This window comes from Capricornis sumatraensis, chromosome 4 (assembly GCF_032405125.1).
Source record: "Capricornis sumatraensis isolate serow.1 chromosome 4, serow.2, whole genome shotgun sequence".
NCBI classification, from domain to species: Eukaryota; Metazoa; Chordata; class Mammalia; order Artiodactyla; family Bovidae; genus Capricornis; species Capricornis sumatraensis.
In genome coordinates, this window is record NC_091072.1 from 62481394 (window position 1) to 62503362 (window position 21969).

Genomic DNA, 21969 nt, shown 5'->3' on the forward strand with positions numbered 1-21969 from the left:
GAGTCGGACACGACTGAAGCGACTTAGCAGCAGCAGCAGTAACAAGAGGAGCAAACAAGATCCCCATGTAGACCCAGCTCCACATTGCAGAACAGCAAACTGCCATTCTGAAAGTCAGTGCATTTGGAAAGAGAAACCAGAAATAAAAATTGTGAGAAGGAAAAGAAAAAATGGATTATTCTTTGCAGTAGATATGATTGTATGTTTAGACAACACAAAAGAACAAACTAGGGAGGAAAGTTACTAAAAACAATTTTAAAAAGTGAATCAGGAGACATTACAAAATCAAAATATAAAAGCAAAAGCTTTTCAATACATAAACCAAAGAGAGTTAGAAACGTTAAAGGGAAATCAATCTTCTTTTAAATAAGGATTTAAAAAGATAAACATTTAGGAAGAAACTTAACAATTGCATAGGACTTATAGAGAAAACCTTAAAGCCCTAGTGAGGCATATTAAAAGCCTTGGATAAATGGAAACATGTAACTTGTTTGTGGAAAACAAAATGTCACAATGTTAAGATGCTAATTCTCTCTAAATTAATCCATTGAATCAATATGACCTGCAATGAGGTAATTTGAAAGTAAAATTTTAACTTTGATCTGTTAAAATAAACATATAGAACTAGCCAAGGAAATTAAGAAAACCGAGGGAGAAGCACTACAGAATATTAAAGTATAATAGAGATACATAAATTAGAGTAGCTTGATACCAGTGAAGTTATATAACCCTGGCTCTAAAATAACGCAGAAGAATCATCTAGGATGCATTTTAACTCTCAAACTTCCCTATGAGTCAAACACTAAAAATTCTGATTTTCTAGGTCAAGGCTAGACCATCAAATTATGCATTTCTTATAACAAGATTCCCAGATGATAACAACACAAGTGAAGTACAATTATCCTTCCCTTAACTAATCTACCAATTTAAGTGATGCGCCCTATTTCCACTATGAAACATATCATCTGATGCCCCCTGCATACTGAAAACAGAGCCAATGGACCACATTCTGTTGCATTCATACTCTGTTCCCACAGGTGAGTCCATTGATTCCTTTCTTAGAAGCAAAACTAAAACTCAGAACTGTCTATACCTATATATACCAAATAATTACCTAATTTAATTAAATACTATGTAAACCCACAAAATATAAGTTCTGAAAGAAGACTGTTTCTATGAAAACTAAGTTAAATGTTTTAGAAAAGTACAACAGTAAATTACTGAAAAAATATTTTGAACTGGAGTGGAAAATGCCAACAGACTAAGGTACAAATCAAAAAAAGCTAGAAGGATTCTCACTCGGATTACTCATGAAAGTCTTCCTCTAAGACTTGTCGCACTTTTTAAAAAGGTATGAGAGCATCATTAAATTGAAAATTGATGACACAAAAATTAACAGTAGAACCATAAATGCCTGAGATCTAATTCAAGGGACCGGCAAACATGCAGTCATACATTTTAAATTAAAATATTTATGATATGATATATTTTTATGATTTTCTGCTCTAACCAGTTGTTTATTATTATTATTAGATGATGTTGTTGTTTATTCAGTGAGTCATGTCCAACTCTTTTTGATAGCCCATCGACCATTGCCTGCCAGACTCCTCTGTTCATGGGATTTCCCATGCAAGAACACTAGAATGGGTTGCCATTTCCTCCTCCAGGGAAACTTCCCCACCCAGGGATCAAACCTTCCTCTCCTACATCATAGGTGAATTCTTTACCACTGAACCACCAGGAGAGCCACCAGTTTTTTTTTTTTTTTTTAATTATTATTGTTAAATGAGAAAATACTAATGCCAATCATATTGGCTAAAGGGACATCTCTAATGAACAACTATTTGAAAAACATAATAGACAAATAGGTCAATTAAATAGTGTTCAAAGATGGATTAAATAGGACATTTGGAAAATATGTATTCCAAAAAGATGGGAAGAAGATAGATAAAACAATTAAGGATGTTGAGAATATCAACTATTCATTTAGAAAAATATTACACAGCTGTATCCTTTGTGGAGGGCTTCCCTGGTGGCTCAGCGGTAAAGAATCCTCCTGCCAATGTAGGAGACACAGGTTTGCTCCCTTGGGTCAGGAAGATCTACTGAAGAGGGGAATGGCAACCCATTCCAGTATTCTTGCCTGGCAAATCTCATGGACAGAGGAGCCTGGTGGGCTATAGTCCACTGGGTCACAAAGAGTCAGACACAACTTAGGGACTAAGCAACAATCCTTTTTGTATTCTTACCAAAAAGTTTGAAAATAAAAACAAATACATAATATATGAAGGTAAAATATTCAAGAAAGCACTAAATATTTAATTCACATTTATAATGAAGAAGACTTTTGAAGCATGACATTACATTTAATCATATTTTATTTTTTTTATTTTAATTTTAAAATCTTTAATTCTTACATGTGTTCCCAAACATGAACCCCCCTCCCACCTTCCTCCCCATAACAGCTCTGTGGGTCATCCCCATGCACCAGCCCCAAGCATGCTGTATCCTGCGTCAGAATCATAAAGTATTAAAAGCAAGACAACACGTCCACGATGGAGTTGCTAATGCTAATCCCCACATTACCAACAGACAATCACCATTTTGGCTCTCCCAAAAAGACCATTTTAAACTAGTCAGTCAGGAACCACCTGATCGGCATTAGCAGGGTCATCTGCCTGATAGACCAGTGCCATTTCTGAAGGAAAACAACTTTGCATTCACCAACCTCTTCTTGGCCTAGGTTGGTTGGTTGTTTTTTTCCTCTTTCCTGCTCCCTTCTCCTTTAAAAAGTCTTTCATTTTGAACAGTTTCCTGGAGCTCCTCCTTTCCATCTTCTAGACCAGATGCTGCCCAATTCAAATTAATTTTTGCTCAAATAAACTCTTAAAATGTTTAGTATACTTCACTTTATCTTTTTAAACAGTTCTGTTAGTAACAGGAAGAAGCAGAAACCAAAGGAGACCCCAGCGGCCCCACGAACTACAAGCAACCAGATGAGATACCTGTTGAGCTCCAAGCTCACGGCGTCTCCCACCTCAAGAGCTGCTGGGTCGGTCCATCGGTTCTTCCTGGAGCCTTTGGGCTTCATTTGAAGGTTTCTTCCTCCAGACCCAGTCTGGAAACCAGTCGGTGTCGAACTGAGAGGCTGATTTAGAAACTCGGTTGGGAGTGGAATCACAGAACTGGTTCCAGGTCCCACTGGGTCCACTTAAGAAGGATTGGGCCCAGCATGAGGAGTCAGGTGAATAAAATTTTAAGTCCAAACAAGCAGGTACCCTTACCCAGGGTAATCTTGTTTTACAGTGGCTGCAGCTGAGAACATTTAACTTGGATAAGCTTAGCTGTTTAGGAGGTACCTTAGTGAAAAAGGGGTCTCAAGCCAGCACTCACTGTAAAGCTTAGAGGAAAAACTGTTTCCCCTCCTCCTCACTTTCTCCTGGCCAAGATGAGACCCCTGGGACACCCCACTGGCTCCAGAACCTGCAGGATCCTGGGGAAACTGGCAGAAGCCAGAAGAGGGTAAGAATTCTTATCTAAGTCAGCTCTCCTAGATCGTGGTGCCTGGGCAAGGGAGGAAGGGAAAACTTCACGTTGTTCCTTTCTTTCCAGATTCAATTGGCAGGCAAATGCATGTGGAAGATTTGGTCCGAATCCAGTGGTGACTTGTGACGGGTACCTGCTGGTTGTTGACCTGTTCTCTCTCAGACAACCATGGCCTTCTTGTCTCCTTTTGTGCCCTGAGAAATTGGCTTTCTGTCTAACTGGGGTATGTGGGTTCTTGGATTCTTGTGTGTGCAGGCAGCTCCACTGTCAGGTTGGGAGCTCCCCAAAATATGGCCAGACAGAAACGTGGGTTGCACTCCACTGGCAGACAGGGTGATACTGACTGTACCATCTCAGGAATCCCGGCATGCTGCATACAAGTAGAGGGTTCTCAAGTGCCCATTCATGGGCCTAGAATCAAACCAAGACCCAGGTACCCAGAGCTCCCCACCCTCTCACCTCACCCCACCCTACCGACATCTTTCTCTTTTTTTGATCTCCCTGTGTCTAGTTGTCTCTTGGAATAGAGGTCTCCACTCATGTCCTATTTATTAATCTTAGACAACAATGCACTTATATACCTATTAATGTTTACAAAATTACATTACCACTGACAGAATTGGCCTCAAAAAAGCTGAATTTTAGATTCACCTACAGCTAACTGAAGGATTATAAAAAGAATAAAAATCAGTTGCCCTTTGGAAAAGATGACTTGGTGAGAAGTCAGAAGGATGTCTAACAATCTGGGGTGGCCACTACATAACTGAGCAGCTTAAGTGACAATTATGTATCGTTTTTAAGTATGAACTCAATAACCAAGACTTTATTGATTAAAAATTATTCTAAAGAATGTCTTGAAAAAGTATAATTACATTTTAGTTATATTTTATACTTTAATTTTTGAATAATGAGAAATTAATTGAAATACATTTTAGTTGTATTTAACTCAGAAATGTTAATATTTGACAGTTTAGAAATAAATACAGAGAAGAGATTTAGCAAGGTTATTAAAGAAAAACCATATAATATAAACATTAATTGTATCTTTTACTTAGTATTCTAGCTAACAGTAAAATCTACATCGATGCTTACTCCTTGGAAGAAAAGTTATGACTAGCCTAGATAGCATATTGAAAAGCAGAGACATTACTTTGCCGACTAAGGCCCGTCTAGTCAAGGCTATGATTTTTCCAGTGGTCATGTAGGGATGTGAGATTTGGACTGTGAAGAAAGCTGACCACCGAAGAATTGATGCTTTTGAACGGTGGTGTTGGAGAAGACTCTTGAGAGTCCCGTGGACTGCAAGGAGATCCAACCAGTCCATTCTGAAGGAGATCAACCCTGGGATTTCTTTGGAAGGAATGATGCTAAAGCTGAAACTCCAGTACTTTGGCCACCTCATGCGAAGAGTTGACTCACTGGAAAAGACTCTGATGCTGGAAGGGATTGGGGGCAGGAGGAGAAAGGGACGACCGAGGATGAGATGGCTGGATGGCATCACGGACTAGATGGACATGAGTCTGAGTGAACTCCGGGAGTTGGTGATGGACAGGGAGACCTGGTATGCTGCGATTCATGGGGTCACAAAGAGTTGGACACTGCTGAGCGACTGAACTGAACTGAACTGATGCTTACATGGTGGCTTTTAGGAAATTTCAGAATATGGTAGATAATAAGTTGACCAATGTTTGCTATTTAAAGAAAAAATTGCTTTACTTTAAAAATTTTTTTTAATTTAAATTTATTTATTTTAATTGGAGGCTAATTACTTTACAATATTGTATTGGTTTTGCCATACATCAACATGGATCCGCCATGGGTGCACACATGTTCCCCATCCTGAACACCCCTCCCATCTCCCTCCCCATACCATCCCTCTAGGTCATCCCAGTGCACCAGCCCCAAGCATCGAAAATGCTGAGTTTCCCATATTGAAAATCTCATTGGTGAGAACCTGAGGATGAAGACAGGAATATTTCATTTGTATCCCCCAAAAGGATGGTAGTTCTAGAACTTTGTATTGGGTAGGAACTAGGAATAGTTTCTTAGCAGAAGTTGACAGAACTGTTTAGTGAGTTGGGGCCCAGAGGGTATATACCAAAATCATGAAAAGAATTTCTAAGATCTCTGTGAAATACGATTTACTGAACAGAAAAGGATGCAAGTCAATTGAAGAGAATCAGAAATTTCAGTGAAACTTGGAGTCTTCCTAATAGTTGTTTTTCTATCTTCTATGAAATTAGCCATTTTCTGTGTCTGCAGTAGACTTTTCTTTTCCTAAAGTCTCAAAAAAAGGATGAATGGGACAACATCACTGAAAGGCTCTTTGGGGATTTTTCCAATGATAATTCATTCTGAAAAGGATCTCTGCACTCCTGTGGCATAGCTTTGCACCTGCAATGTAGTATAGTTTTATGCTCTCAGATAACCAATGGTTTCTCTCTATGATATGAGTGCTTTAGTGTCTTAATATACATGAGAAATACCTGGGATTAAATTTGGTGCTATATTTAGCAAAAGTGAATGCTTCTTCATACTAAAACAAAATATATATTTCCTCTGCATTTTTCGCCAATATAGTCACGATTTATTCAGGAAAAATAATGGCTACCTCTCACCACATACACATACACACACACATATATATAAATGCTATTCCTACCCTACACACTTTTTGACTCAGGCCAGAATACTGGCAATGGCACCCCACTCCAGTACTCTTGCCTGAAAAATCCCATGGACGGAAGAGCCTGGTGGGCTGCAATCCATGGGGTCGCGAAGAGTCAGACACGACTGAACGACTTCACTTCCACTTTTCACTTTCCTGCATTGGAGAAGGAAATGGCAGCCCACTCCAGTGTTTTTGCCTAGAGAATCCCAGGGACGGGGGAGCCTGGTGGGCTGCCGTCTATGGGGTCACACAGAGTCAGACACGACTGAAGTGACTTAGCAGTAGCAGCAGAATACTGGCATGGGTAGCCGTTCCCTTCTCCAGAGGATCTTCCCAATCCAGGGATCGAACCCAGGTCTTCCACATTGAGGGCAGATTCTTTACCCTGGTGGCTGAGCCACCAGGGAGGCCCAAGAATATGGAGTGGGTAGCCTATCCCTTTTCCAGCAGATCTTCTGACCCAGGAATCTAACTGGGGTCTCCTGCGTTGCAGGCGGATTCTTTGAGCTTCTACAAGCTCCAATACTTTGGCCACCTGATGCAAAGGACTGACTCACTGGAAAAGACCCTAATGCTGGGAAAGATTGAAGGTAGGAGAAGGGGATGACAGAGGATGAGATAGTTGGATGGCATCACCAACTCAATGAACATGAGTTCGAGCAAGCTCTTGGAGTTGGTGATGGACAGGGAAGTCTGCGTGCTACAGTCCCTGAGGTTGCAAAGTCGGACATGACTGAATGACTGAACTGAACTGAACCCTCTCCACACACACCCACACTGACACACAAATGTTTAGGGCTTATCATGTGCCCAACATGATATTCTGTACCCTGGAGGCACAGAACTAACAGATGATATTATACTATTGCACCGGAGAGTCATAAATGTGGACAAATCACAAAGTTTTAGCGGTGTGAGAGGAGAGGACAACTGTCACTTAGATGCGTCTCCTGCCCAACCCTCTCGTTTCATGGAGGAATGAAATTGCAATCAGAAGTAAACAATAAAACATCTTTTTAAAAAAATCTGCAAAAATTGGAGACCAAACCTCACAGCTTTAATACACTGAGGGAAACGTAATTTTATGGGCGTGGGGAAAGGTGTTCTCTTCCCTCTTCCCCATTGTATAGAAGGATGTTCAGGCTTCAGGAGTTTCACAGAAATCAGCTCTGCTGGGGCCCCATGGAGGAAGGAGGGGGGTTTGTTATAGGCATGTAGTGCAGTATGCAATAACAGTATCTAGGAGAAGTGATAATAATAGACAACATGAAAAGGCTGCTAGAAATAAGGAAAGGAAGCAAGCTGTGGATAGCACATTGTACACTACAGGACTTATGTCTGAGTAGACAGGAGAATCTGTCTAGAGTGCAGTTGGGAAAAATGGCAATATATGGCTTGGAATGCATACAATGTGATGCTGTGTTGAAAGTAAACAGTGTGTGTCTATAACACATCATAAATAGAGAAGTAGATAGAATCCCTGTGTAGGCAAATATGGTAAGTGTTAAAAGCAGTTAACACTGGGTGGTTGGATATCTGCAAGTTGAATATTCTTTATATAATTTTATGTTTTCTATGTTTCCTGTGATTGGAAAGTATGCTTTATAAAACGCAGTACTTTATAAGAACAGTTAACAATGTTAAGATGATTTTCATCTTTACTCTTACTTGGTCAGTAAAAATCCTGAAAACAAATTGGCACATTATGAAAATTCTCTAGATAGACATCTAGCTTTAGAAATTACAAAGTTACTGAATTGTTCTATTTGAATTAGCACTTTTTTTTTTTTAATTAGCACTTTAAATATAAGGTCCATTGTTATGTTTAGCTTTATCTCAAAGGTATAGAATAATAGTCTATAAAACCTTTTATTATTTTTGTTGGAGCACATATTTACCTACCAATTGAACTTAGTTTTTAAAAAAGGAAAAGCCACTTATTCTTTCAAGGATGAAATTATAAAAGTTTCCTTTTAAATCATATTATTGTATTAAATTATACAAATAACTACTTCCTAGTTGAATTTTATCTTTTATTTACCATCCAGATGCAATGGAGAAAAAATTAAAAAATAAAATTCTAGGCTATATAAAAATACTGCTAACATAACATTTATTCCCCATTTAAATAGCAGTGCAGGCACACGGCAGAGGAGCTATTTCCATATGGCATGCATAAACACCCTGGTTAGTGGTCCCTGAAGAGTTTCTGTGCTGTAATATGTTTGAATGCTGGGGAAATATTTCTATAGTATTTTCCACATTTTTGTACTTTTTCTTATAAGTTTTTCATATTTATTTTAAATCATGAGTCTTTATTACTACTTTTTTTGTATAAAGTACTCAACAACTGTCAAGTTTGTTGAATATCTTTGGTTAATGTGTTCTACTTTCCTTGAAGATAGAAAACTGATTTCTAAGGAAAACCAAAAATATATATATGTATATATAATGTATGCATGTATACCTTTGTATATAGGTGTATATATACAGAGTGGGTATATATATATATATATATATATATATATATATATATATATATATGCAAACATACATACATACCATAGACAAAGGAGTCTGATGGGTTAAAGTCCATGGGTTCGCAAAAGAGTCAGACACCTCTTAGCAAGTAAACCACCACATAGATATATAAAGGACATCATGGGATTTATGCTTGAAAAACAAATTATAGCAGACCAAATACCTGGTAGGAAAAGATGTGACAGACAGAAAGAGGTTTTACTTTCCTTGTCAATTCTCAAGGGAGAATTGACACCAAATTCAGGAAAAACAAATAAGGTTGCTTTAATCCCCTTCTCCTTTCCATTTTTTGGATATATCTCTGTTAATACATTTCCCATTGTGTTTCTCAGAAGCTTAATCCCTGGAAATAGTACTGGGAAAAATATCATGGTCAAGAAATAGGGGAGAAAGCTACACAGTAATATTTCTTTCTGTAAGAACATTAGAATATTAAAGGCTCTAAGAAATCCTATGATAAATAAATCTGTCCAATTTTTCCCAAATATCTACTGCAATGAAGATGTATTTAAAATAATATTAAATAGCACCCATACAACACATTATCCAATCCGTGTATGTCATTATCACATTTACCTTTTAGACAATAAATTCATAAATGTTCTAAATTTTAATATTTTCCTGAGTTTTCTTCCTTTTCTTTTTTAATTCTTGCATCTTTCCACTATTGTTCCCCCACTTGCTGACAAACTTTTAACTATTTCATTTGTTTATTTAGTCACTAATGTTTATTTAAAACCCCTGCACTGTTTGCTACATTAGGTTCATTTAAGTGTTTCTCATTCCCCTTCCTTCCTCTCTTTGTTACTAATTACCCTTTTCAAAATCCTATGTATTTGCATGGACCCTTCCTTCTGTTTCAACTATTTTCCTCCAACTTCAACTTGCAAATTTGTATTTATCCCCTTCTGCCACCCCTACACACAAATGCAGAGGGTTAGGTATGTTCACTGCTTGCTACCTTAGTTCTGGGTGTTTTCATTATCACAGCACACTTATGTAATTGGCCTTGCATTTATCTCTCATGCTACACACTCTGAGAGGTAGAAACCTTTCTGTCCTTTCTGCTGTTACATTCTCCAAATCTACCATAATGTGCAGAGTATATACACATGTTTGTTAAATTAATGAATGGATAATACTGCTAACACACTTGTATTCTTCAACAATTCCTGAATATGTTTACACAAAGAGTATGTTATTATAAGTATTTCATTGTTTGAATGCAGTTGCTGTTGTAAAAGCTTACGTTGTTGAGTGAATTGGTATTTTTCATGATTGAATGATGATTTGTTTATGCAGCATTGATTCCATGGAGACAGGTAACAGCACCTTGTAGTCTAAGTTTAACAGTTCTTTACAAATACTAATCTGAACCAATCAATTTTTGAAAAATGACTTTGTACTTATAGACATACCTAGTCAGAACAGCAAAAACATCCTCTGTTTGGTGAAAAATACATACATTTTTGGTTGTTAATACAGACTATCAGATTCCCCCAAATCCCAAACAAAGATACATTTAAAGTCATCTACATTTGAATGAAAAATATATGGTGATTAACTATATTATATGCTTGGTTTGTTTAAAACATGGTATGATATGAGGACCAACAAATTCTCTTTACTGAAAGTAGATTATATCTAAGTGCAGTACAGCACACTGGAAATTCAAACACAGAGAAGGATAATATAATGAAGAAATCTTCATGAAATGCATCACTTACTGCCAAGAAAATATTAAATATGCATTATGGCTTGATAGGCTGATTCATTTGGCTAATCAATAATTAATCAGTCTGAAAGCTCCAGATAATTGATAAGTATCAAAGACTTTTAGTAGCATAGAATCTACAGACTTCATATATCAATGGAAATGAAAAAAAGTTTAAAAGATAGGCACTTTAAAATGAATAAACTAAATCTAAAAGGTGCATATTCTGAAACGGTTGCTTTTATAAAGAAATGAGTGTGATAACAGGAAGGTAAAAATTATACCATCTCTAGGAATAGTTAGATCATCTGCATGAGCAAAAATGCCAACAAAGCAAGCTCGCTGCCAGTTCCTCTTCTGAAAATATTAGATATGCATCCAACTCACAATCAGTCTGGGCGGAGGAGGAAGAAATAATTTACACAAATGAAATTGACAGATTATCACATCAGCCGTTTGTACTAATTCTATTCTCCAAATATATAAGAAAAGTTAGAATTAACCATGTTGAATTTCCTTTATGTTTCATAACTCACCTCAAAAAATCAACATCTTTATGTTTCTCTTTCAATTGTAATAACCATAATTTTGAGAATTATAATAATAATGATTGATATTTTACTTTCTCACAGTCCCTGTCACTAATGTGTGTACTTTAACGTCTGTGATGGCACAGAGTCAATTCTATGAGCAGGAATATTATCTGTTTTATTTATCACTATGTGCCCCACAGAGTAAATTAGCTCCTGGCATTTAGCAGGCATACAGCAGGTATCCCACACAATTCTTTGTGGAGTGGAATAATATATTCCACTAAGAATGAATGAATATTCAGTATGTGAGACAGGCAAAGAAGGAAAGCCCTTGGACAAACACAGAGATTCTTGTAAGACTTCTTAGAAGAGAAATTGCCTTCAGTCTTTTATCCTCTACACTCAAAATTTCAGGTGCTTCTAAAACTTCTTCTAATAATATAGTTTCTAGATCTTACCAGTTTCACAATCCAAATAATTGTTATTTGACAAATCCCAGCTGTAAATCTCTAAAAATTTTTGATTTTTGATTTAAAAAATATTGATTCAAAACTGAATACAATAATGCCAAAAGAGTCTGTCTGGCACAGAGAATAGAATAGTTAGATATGTACTTCTTAGGATTTATTCCTCGCATTTCTATTAGTCCAAACTAAGAATAGGTCCCTCCCTGTGTCCTACATCATTTGAGTGACAAGCTGATTGACAGCTTTAGGTTATGTAGCTTTTCTCCTAGTGTGCAGGCGCTTACCCATAAGTGCCGAGGCGAAATCCATGGTGGAAAGCAAAAGCTGCAAGGCTAATTTATTACAATCATGGTATGATATACCCCAGGACCCTTTGAGTCATCTTTCACATCTTGCTGCACCTGTGCCAACCTGTGCTGGCAGTTTTATCTTGCTTTGTCACGATGATGTGGCTGGAAACCAAGTAGTGGTGCTTGACCACAAGAGGAAAGATTGCTAGGTGTGTTTTGATCACCATTGTCCAAGCAGGGGAGGGAAAGATGACTGCATCCAGGATGCGGTGCGGCCCACTCATGTTTGACTAACATCACCTAGCTATCATACTGCTGTAAACCTCTTTCTGCTGCTGCTGCTAAGTCACTTCAGTCATGTCTGACTCTGTGCGACCCCATAGACAGCAGCCCACCAGGCTCCCTCATCTCTGGGATTCTCCAGACAAGAATACTGGAGTGGGTTGCCATTTCCTTCTCCAATGCATGAAAGTGAAAGTGAAGTCGCTCAGTCATGTCTGACTCTTCGCGACCACATGGACTGCAGCCTACCAGGCTCCTCCATCCATGGGATTTTCCAGGCAAGAGTCCTGGAGTGGGGTGCCATTGCCTTCTCCGAAACCTCTTTCTACAGAGTGACAATTCATAAATACTCAAATACTGATGTTTACTTTTATTCCATAAAATTGCATCTTATTTATCTCAGCCTGTATTCTAAACTATTGAGATCAGCTTTTCTTTTTTTGTTGAGATATAAATGATCTAAACTATATTACGATCTACAGCATTATGATTTTATATATGTATATATGGTAAAGTGATTACTACAGTAAATTTACTTAACATCCATCATCACACATGGTTAAAAATATTTTTTTTCTCGTGATGAAAGCTTTTAATATCTACTATCTTGGTTGTTGCATGTGTGCTCAGTTATATCTGAGTCTTTGCAACCCCATGGACTCTAGCCTGCCAGGAATTTTCCAGGCAAAAATACTGGAGGACGTTGCTATTCTACTCCAAGGGATCTTCCCAACTCAGCAATCAAACCAGCACCTCTTGTGTCTCCTGCATTGGCAGGCAGATTAGTAACTTTCAAATTTATAACACAGTATTGCTAACTAGAGTTAGCAGCTTTGCATTACACCCCTAGGACTTACAGAAAGTTTGTGCTTCTTGACCACCTTCACCTATTTCAACTGAGATTATTTTGAACATTCTTTTTTATCATCCATCATATTAGTTACCTCACTTAGCTTTTTTGTCAACAACAAACTTTGGTAACATGGTTTCTCTATCACCCTCCAAGTTATTAATTAAAATGTGGATGATTAATCAATATTTTTCTACTACTAAACCAGTTCCAAATTGATCTTTGATTTGACTGCTGCATCTATTTTTCTACAGTGATAATGAAAGAGATTTTGTCATGTTCCTCACGTATCACCAACTTCAATTTTTTAATAAAGGTTTCTCTACTTTTTTCAAGATGGAGGTTTTGTAATTGATAGGAAAAATAGAAAGCAAGAAAGTTGAAGCATACATATTAACACAAATAGTAACAGATTTTAACACTTAAATTCATTTCTTTTAACTAGAAAAAAATTAACTTTATTTTGATCCAAATAAATACTGATTTTTATATTTAGAAGTTAATGTTTCAAATTCAGTTACTAATTTTGTCTTTCACACATTTTGCAGTACAAATAAAAATAAAGATTTTTAAAGAAATGTTTTTGGTGTGTAACTGATTTACAGTGTTGTATTAATTTCAGGTGTGCAACAAAATGACTCAGTTATACATATACATATATCTGCTCTTTTTTAGATTCTTTACCCCTACAGCCATTACAGAGCACTGAGTAGAGTTCCCTGTGATATACAGTAGGTCCTTATTAATTATCTATTTTATACATAGTAGTATATATATGTCAATCCCTATCTCCCAACTTATCCCTCCCTGCCCCCAGCCTGGCAACCATAAATTGGTTTTCTATAGGACGTTTTTTAAAATTTGAGACAATATAGAGATTACAAGTAACTAATTTGAACTAATTTTGTTAGTAAATATGAAAATCTGAAATAATAATTTTCTGGAAAATAAGCTTATCAAAATTGACAATAAAAAATAGTCTAAAAAGAACCTCCTCAAAAAAGCAACTTTAAAACTATCAAAGAGATAATTTGCTCTCCAAAAATATTGTTAGTCCCAGTTGACTTCACAAGGAAAATTATATGTAATTTAATCTACCCAGGAGAAAAAGGAGTAAAACTTTTTAGTATTTTTTCTCAGTCATATAAGAAAACAATTTTGATTTTGCATACAAAGAACAACCATTATGAATTATTAATGGGATAAAATGTCAGCAAACATGATTAAATCCCTAGGAATAATTTTAACAAGAAGGTTATGTTTCAGTAATAAATGTTCCAAATGTCTTTGGTTTACCAGAAGAAATGTTTGTTCCTCATATCTGTGGAGAGTTGCCTATTTCTATTTTCATGTTTTCTTCATTTGGGGATGAAGACTGAAAAAGCACCATCTATCAGGGACATGTTGACCTCGTGGCAAAGGGAAAGGCTGATAGTCCTTAAACTTTCTGTCAATAAGTAACATCTTTCACAACTGCTCATGTGCTCAGACCAAGTAATGTGGCCAAATCGATTACAGTTGAATGAGGAATTATAATCTTTCACAAGGATTAGAGGTAAAAAATTAGTACAAAACAACAAAAACAAAATCTACTTCCTGAATTAATTGTAACCCCAATAACAAACCTGATTTAAAAAGAAATACATGGTTGTATCTTGCTTATGAATGTCAATGCAAATGATCAGTAAGATGAATGAGAGTTTATTACTTCACAAACTGGGATTCATTCCACGTATTCAAACATAATAATTTAACAGTAGAAAAACATAATAACTATCTGTTAATATATCTAGGAAAAAGTGTGATCAATTCCACAGACACTGAAAAAGCAATCCACAAAAATTTAACACTCATTTTTGTTCTAAAAAATCATCATTAAAATAAGAACCAATTGGTACTTTCTTGTACAGTATGCCAGCATTATATTTAATGGGATCACACTGGAGGCATTTAAACAAAACGATACTACAAACAGGTTCTCTGACAGTATTGTAATAATATTCTACTAAATGTATTAGGCAATGAATTGAGATAATAAAGAAAATTAAAGACATTAAAAATTAAAAATAGAAAAGATTAAACTATAACTACTTTCAGCTGTAATTGTGTATGTGGAAACAAAAGAATCTATAAAAGCTCTACAAAAACAAAAAAATTTAGTTTAGTATCTTTGTATTCAGAAAACAATTTCCTCCATTTTATACAAAGAATAACTATTAGGGAACAAAGCTGTAAAGTAAATATTGCAATTATCATAGCAGCAAAATGACAAAATACCTAGGAATAAACTTAAGAAATATACAAGACCTATATGAGAAAAACTGAAAGGCTATATAAGTAGGTGTAAACAAATGGTAAGATTTTCCATATTTATAATTAGGAAAACAATATTATAATGACATCAAATCTCTTTACATATATAAATATAATATTATCCCTATAAAATTACTAATACATTTTAATGAAACTGTACAACTGAAAGTTTTCAAAGAAAAAGCTAAAAAGCAAGAGCAGCACATCTGAAAAAAGGAGAGCAACAAGGTGGGAACAGCCCTATTGGTTCAGTTCAGTTCAGTTCAGTCTCTCAGTCGTGTCTGACTCTTTGCGACCCCATGAATCGCAGCATGCCAGGCCTCCCTGTCCATCACCAACTCCCAGTGTTCACTCAGATTCACATCCATCGAGTCAGTGATGCCATCCAGCCATCTCATCCTCTGTCGTCCCCTTCTCCTCCTGCCCCCAATCCCTCCCAGCGTCAGAGTCTTTTCCAATGAGTCAACTCTTCACATGAGGTGGCCAAAGTACTGGAGCTTCAGCTTTAGCATCATTCCTTCCAAAGAAATCCCAGGGTTGATCTCCTTCAGAATGGACTGGTTGGATCTCCTTGCAGTCCAAGGGACTCAAGAGTCTTCTCCAACACCACAGTTCAAAACCATCAATTCTTCAGTGCTCAGCCTTCTTCACAGTCCAACTCTCTCATCCATACATGACCACAGGAAAAACTATAGCCTTGACTAGACGGGCCTTAGTCGGCAAAGTAATGTCTCTGCTTTTGAATATACTATCTAGGTTGGTCATAACTTTTCTTCCAAGGTTATTGGTTATTAAAATATAAAGCCTCAAAGTTTAAACAGAAGGTCTAGAAATATACTCAGATATACTAATGGACTTAAGATATTGTTGAATGTTATTGGGCAATTACAGAGAAGGCAATAGCACCACATTCCAGTACTCTTGCCTGGAAAATCCCATGGATGGAGGAGCCTGGTAGGCTGCAGTCCATGGGGTCGCTAAGAGTCAGGCACGACTGAGCGACTTCACTTTCACTTTTCACTTTCATGCATTGGAGAAGAAATGGCAACCCACTCCAGTATTCTTGCCTGGAGAATCCTGGGAGGGGGGAGCCGGGTGGGCTGCTATCTAAGGGGCTGCACAGAGTTGGACACGACTGAAGCAACTTAGCATTGGGCAATTTTGTAGTCTTCTTGAAAAAGGTAAAGTTGGATCTTTACTTCATATTATACTCCAGAATAAACTCTAAATCAAAGATTTGAGAATAAAAATAAAATCATGATCTATCTAGAGAAACTCAGATGGTAAAGAATCTGCCTGCAATGCAGGAGACATGGGTTTGATCCCTGGGTTAGGATGATCACCTGGAGAAGAGAATGGCTTCCCACTCCGTCTTGCCTTGAGAATTCCATGGACAGAGAAGCCTGGCAGGCTACAGTCCATGGGGTCAAAAAGAGTTGGACAAGACTGAGTGACTAACATTTTCACTTTTAATCTAGAGAACAGAGGGATGAAAAAAGACTAAAACTTGAAAAAATCCTCTTGATTGGGCTATGGAGACATAGTTTCTTTTCAGTTTAGTGGCTTGGAGGTCGCAGTAGTCTGTAGTACCAGGGAAAGAGAAGCTGGATAGCTAAGTAGATAGACAGATTTAATTCAAGGAATTGGTTTGGATTATTATGGAATATAGGGGTTGGGGTGGGACTGGCTAGGCAAGACCAACATCTGGAGTACAGACCATCAGGAAGGACAGGCTGAAAATATGCATGGAAGCACTGACACTGCAGTCAACAAGTGAAATTTCTTCTTCCTCTCAGAGACATCTTTTCTGCTCTTAAGTTCTTTCCACTGGTTATTTCAGGCCTATCCAGATTACTGAGGATATTCTCCTTTACTGTATCTGTAAAATGCCTTCACAGCAACACCTTGTTTGCATTTAATAAACCAGGGGACTGTAGCCTCTCCAAGCTGACACAAAAACCTGTCCATCCCCTGGGGGAAAAAATGTGCTCAAGGGAAGGCTGTGTTCTGTCTCAGTGTCCAAGAAACATCATATTAAAGTTATTTTTAAAAAATTAAGAAATGCTCTTTTCCTACCTTTCAATATGTTGTAAGTTTTTTTCTCGAGAAATATGTAGGATAAAAGCAAAAGAAGTGGTAAGTATAGTGAAAGTGAAAGTCGCTCAGGCATGTCAGTCTCTTTGTGACCCCATGGCCTATACAATTGCAAATTAAGGAATGAAAGTAGTAACTTCAAGAACCTGTTAGGAAATTAGAAAAAAAAAAAAAAAAAACACTAGGTATTTCAAGCACAAAGGGAATTAATACAGAAGAAAAAAATGGGAGTTTACAGAAAAATTGGAAAAGCTTGAAGAAAAATATAAGGAATAAACAGTTACTAGTTCTTTAGATCACAAAGCAGCGAACTGCAATCAAAGTCAGAAAACCACCACACAAGTTCAAAAAGCCTCATTTGCTCTCAACCCCCAACCCAATGACTGACAGTGGAACATGGAGTCTAGATGGATGCTGCAGAAACACACATCTGCTCCAGCTTAATGCAGCTGCCAGAGGAAGAATGGTTTTTGCTTCTTTTTTTCTTTCCAAATCTTCTGTGAGCACCTCTTATTAGAAGAACATAAATTGCATCATAACTGTTAAACCAACATATTCTAGAAATGTAATTTCCAGATTTTCAGTCCCTTGTGATAGAGTAGAAAGCATAAAAAAGAGTGGAAATGAATGACACAGCCAACAAAGAGATTCAGAGACAACTCAGCATCAAGAAATTGCAACATACGTCATGAAGACATAAACCAGATGGAAGGGTTCTGATAAAGAAACAAAGTGGAAAAGGCAGCAGTCTAGAATATGCAAGTGATCAAGCTGCAGCGAATGAGGTAGCCCATTCTTGCAGTGTAATTATGAACAGGCATAGCCTCAGGGTGAACAGATATAGAAGATAAAGAAAAGGTGAATGTATGATAAAGATTACCTAAAGACCTTTTATTAACCACTGTGCCAATTGCTCCCATCTCTACAATCCTATGCACAATCAAAAAGAGTTTAAATGACCAAAATTAATTTATTTTCTCTAAATACTTGTGGGAAGGTAAATAAGGGGAACTTACATAAGCATTAACATCCAATGCATATCCCTCATCCTCTTATTTGTGAGGTAACTGACCTTTTGTACATTGAAAACAAGGCTGTATTTTGCAGCTCTTTCTACTGAGAAGTAGAATCTCTTTTCCAATCCCTGGAATCTGGACTGCTCCTTGTGGCTTATTTTGAACAACAGAAAGTGGCAAAAATGACCCTATGTGAGTTCTGGAAACTCATGTCCTCGTCCACTTGAAATCCCAGCATGGAAGACCACATAAAGAAGCCTGCCTCCCTGTCTGGCCCCACCTTCCGAGCCTCAAAATTGAGATCATCAATCTCAGCCAAACTTCCAACCAAATGAACCCACGTGAAGTAAGATGAAGTCACTCAGGTGTTTCCAACTCTTTCGACCATGGACTGTAGCCTACCAGGCTCCTCCATCCATGGGATTCTCCAGGGAAGAATACTGGAGTGGTAGCCATTTCCTTTTCCAGGGGATCTTCCCAACCCAGGGATCGAACCCTGGTCTCTCACATTGCAGGCAGATGCTCTACCCTCTGAACCACAAGGGAAATCCCTGGTAGCAGAGTGAGTGAACCCAAATGAAACAAGCAGAAGAGGATGAGAAGTACTTTGTGGTGGTGGTGGTTAGCCACAGAGTCTGGGGGTGTTTTGTCTACAAAAAAAGGCAAAGTTTAATGTTACTCAAGCCTCTGCTCCCTGCATATTCAGTACAATTAAAATTTGTCCTGTCCACAACACTCACCATTCCTTCCCTTTCTTCGGTTTTAACTTGTTCAAATACTGTATACTCAAGGAGGTCTTTTCTAACTACCTTATATTAAATTATAACCACAATCAGCACCACCCTCTTATACTCCATCTCTACTTCTAGGAGACAGAGATTTCTGTTTGTGTTATTCACTACAATTTACTGAGTAGTCTCCCATGTCTCCTGCATTGCAGGTAGATTTTTTACCCACTGGGGCTTTCCTGGTGGCTCAGATTGTCTGGGTTGGGAAGATCCCATGGAGAAGGGATGGCTACCTATTGCAGTATTCTTGCCTGGAGAATCCCATGGACAAAGGAGCCTGGCAGGCTACAGTCCATGGGCTTGCAAAGAGTTGGAAACACCTGAGTGACTTTGCAAGTCCATGGGCTTGCAAAGAGTTGCATATGACTGAAAGTGAAATACTTTTACTTTCACTTTTTTCTTTCTTACTGAGCCATTCAGCCATACCCTGAATTAATAGGATATGAGCAATAAAATATCAATTCTAAGAACACTCACCTTTGAGTGAAAGAGGGATCATTACTTTGGGCCTATAACAATGGAAATGTAATTTTCTAGCATCCCCTAAGGGATCAATAGGGAATAATATTTGCTTTATGACCATAATGTGAATGCTGTTTACTGGCTTTCATATTTTAAAATTTATAGATAAATTACACAAGACAATTATAAAATAAAACATAAATGTTATTAATCTCAACAACAAAAAATGAAAGCCTCCATAATAGATATTAGAAAAATAAGTGGGGAAGAAATAGGGCTATAATAACTCTATTGTACATAATGGGAAGAGAAAAATAAAAGCTTTGTCTAAAGTCAGTGGAACAAGAATTAGGTGCTTAATCTAATATTAAATCATAAAGATGACTTGTGGGAAAAGGGAAAATAATGACTATCAAAGCCTGGGAAGATGGCAAAAACCAGTTTGAAGTAGAGGAGGCAAACGACTGAGTAGAGATTAAATTTCCTTATTTTCTAGAGAGAAGTTGCTAGTAAGGTAGCATAAACACACTGTTTAGATTTTCAAATGTAGCCACCAGAAAAACCAAACCAGAAATGATTAAAGGAATTCACCTCTGACATATGAGCCTGGAATAATGGAAGGGTATCTGTTGTTTTTCTTATAAAGTCAATGGTAAAATTTTTTAACCATATGCACCATTTTCTATCTTTAGAAATAGTAATAATAAAATGAATGGATAAAATTTCCTTAAATATAAAACAAAAATGATGTGTTCATCTTGAGGAAAGTGAAAATGATTGAACTTTTCTAGACATTCTTTTTGAGACCAGAAACAAGTCTTCATAGTCAAAGTAAATTGAAAGAGAAACTCGTGAGGTACTAAAACTATGTAATGTACAAGGAAGTTTGGGAAATTAAGGGCAACAGTGTCACTCACTCAATGTCTTGTTCACTCTTATGGTGTTCACAGATGTTGGGAGACTAAAGCAATGCAAGGAATCCTTATAAGTTTGCAGTGCTCTGGCTTACTTGTTTCACCAGGACCTCTCTGTAACTCTGACTGTGTAATTCTTTAAGTTATTTCAGTTTGATTTCCTACAAACAGGAGTTCAGTCTCTGTGAACACTATGTATCTGTAGGTCAAGCAGCAATACAATCAATTTTTTTTCTATCTTAGAAGTACAAAATGTTTTCTGAAATTTGGGGGGAAAAGTAAATTGGGTCTTATGATATTCAAATGTCTTATGAACTTAAGAAGAGTTCATCATATTCTCTCCTCCTAATGTATTCTTTATTGACTCTGTGTTCAAAACTACATCCTGAAACTCAGCAGAGCTGTAAACTTATTGAGAAGTTCAAGAGACATAAAAAAACTTTTTTAAAATTATAGTACTTTTAAAAAAAAATAAATAGGAAGAGGGAAAAGCAAGAAAACTGTATATCAAAACATTTGGTTTAAAATTAAGAAAATCACAAAACTGATGCACCACTAAATGCAATGTAGTATCCTAAATTGAATTCTGGAATAGGGAAAGGACGTGAGTGGAAAAATTGGCGAAATCCTAATAAAGTCAGAAATTTAGTAAATAGTAATATACCAGTGTCAACCTTAGTTTTAGCAAATGAACCATGTTTATACGAAATGTTAACATCAGGAGAAACTGGGTAAAGCAGAAACTGTCTACTATCATTGTCAGTACCTGGGATGGGAGAGTAGGGCAGGAACAAAGTATTACTGTGACTTTGTTATGAAAATAGTTGACACAAGAGCAAAATGATTAGCCTGATCCCTCTGATAGAAGCAAGAAATACAGAATGTCTTGACTCAGCCAAACATGTACATCTGTCCCACCTAGTGTCCATTCAGGTTGCTATAACAGATACCATAGACTGGATGGCTTATAAGAAAACAAATTTGTTTTTCATGACTCTGAAGGCTGCAGTGTCCAAGATCAAGACCCTTTTAAATTCAGTGTCTGGTGAGAAGCCACCTCCTAGTTCACAGATGGCTGTCTTCTTGCAACACCCTCACATGGTAAAAGAGATGAGGGAGCTCTCTAGGGTCTCTTTTTCAAGGGCACTGATCCCACTCATGAGGGCTTCACCCTCATGTTCTAATCACCAATTAAAGGCCCTACCTCCGGGGCTTCCCTGGTGGCTCAGTGGTAAAGAATCCACCTGCCAATGCAGGAGATACGGGTTAGATCCCCAATCCTGGAAGATCCCACATGCTCTTGGTTGAAGAACAATTGAGCCCATGCACCACAACTGTTGAACCTGTGCTCTAAAGCCCAGGAGCCACACTAATGAGCACATGTGCTGCAACTACTGAAGCCTGTGCTAAGACAAGAGAAGTCATCGTAGAGAGGAGCCCATGCACCACAAGTAGACAATACCCCCTCTTGCTGCCCATGCAGCAACA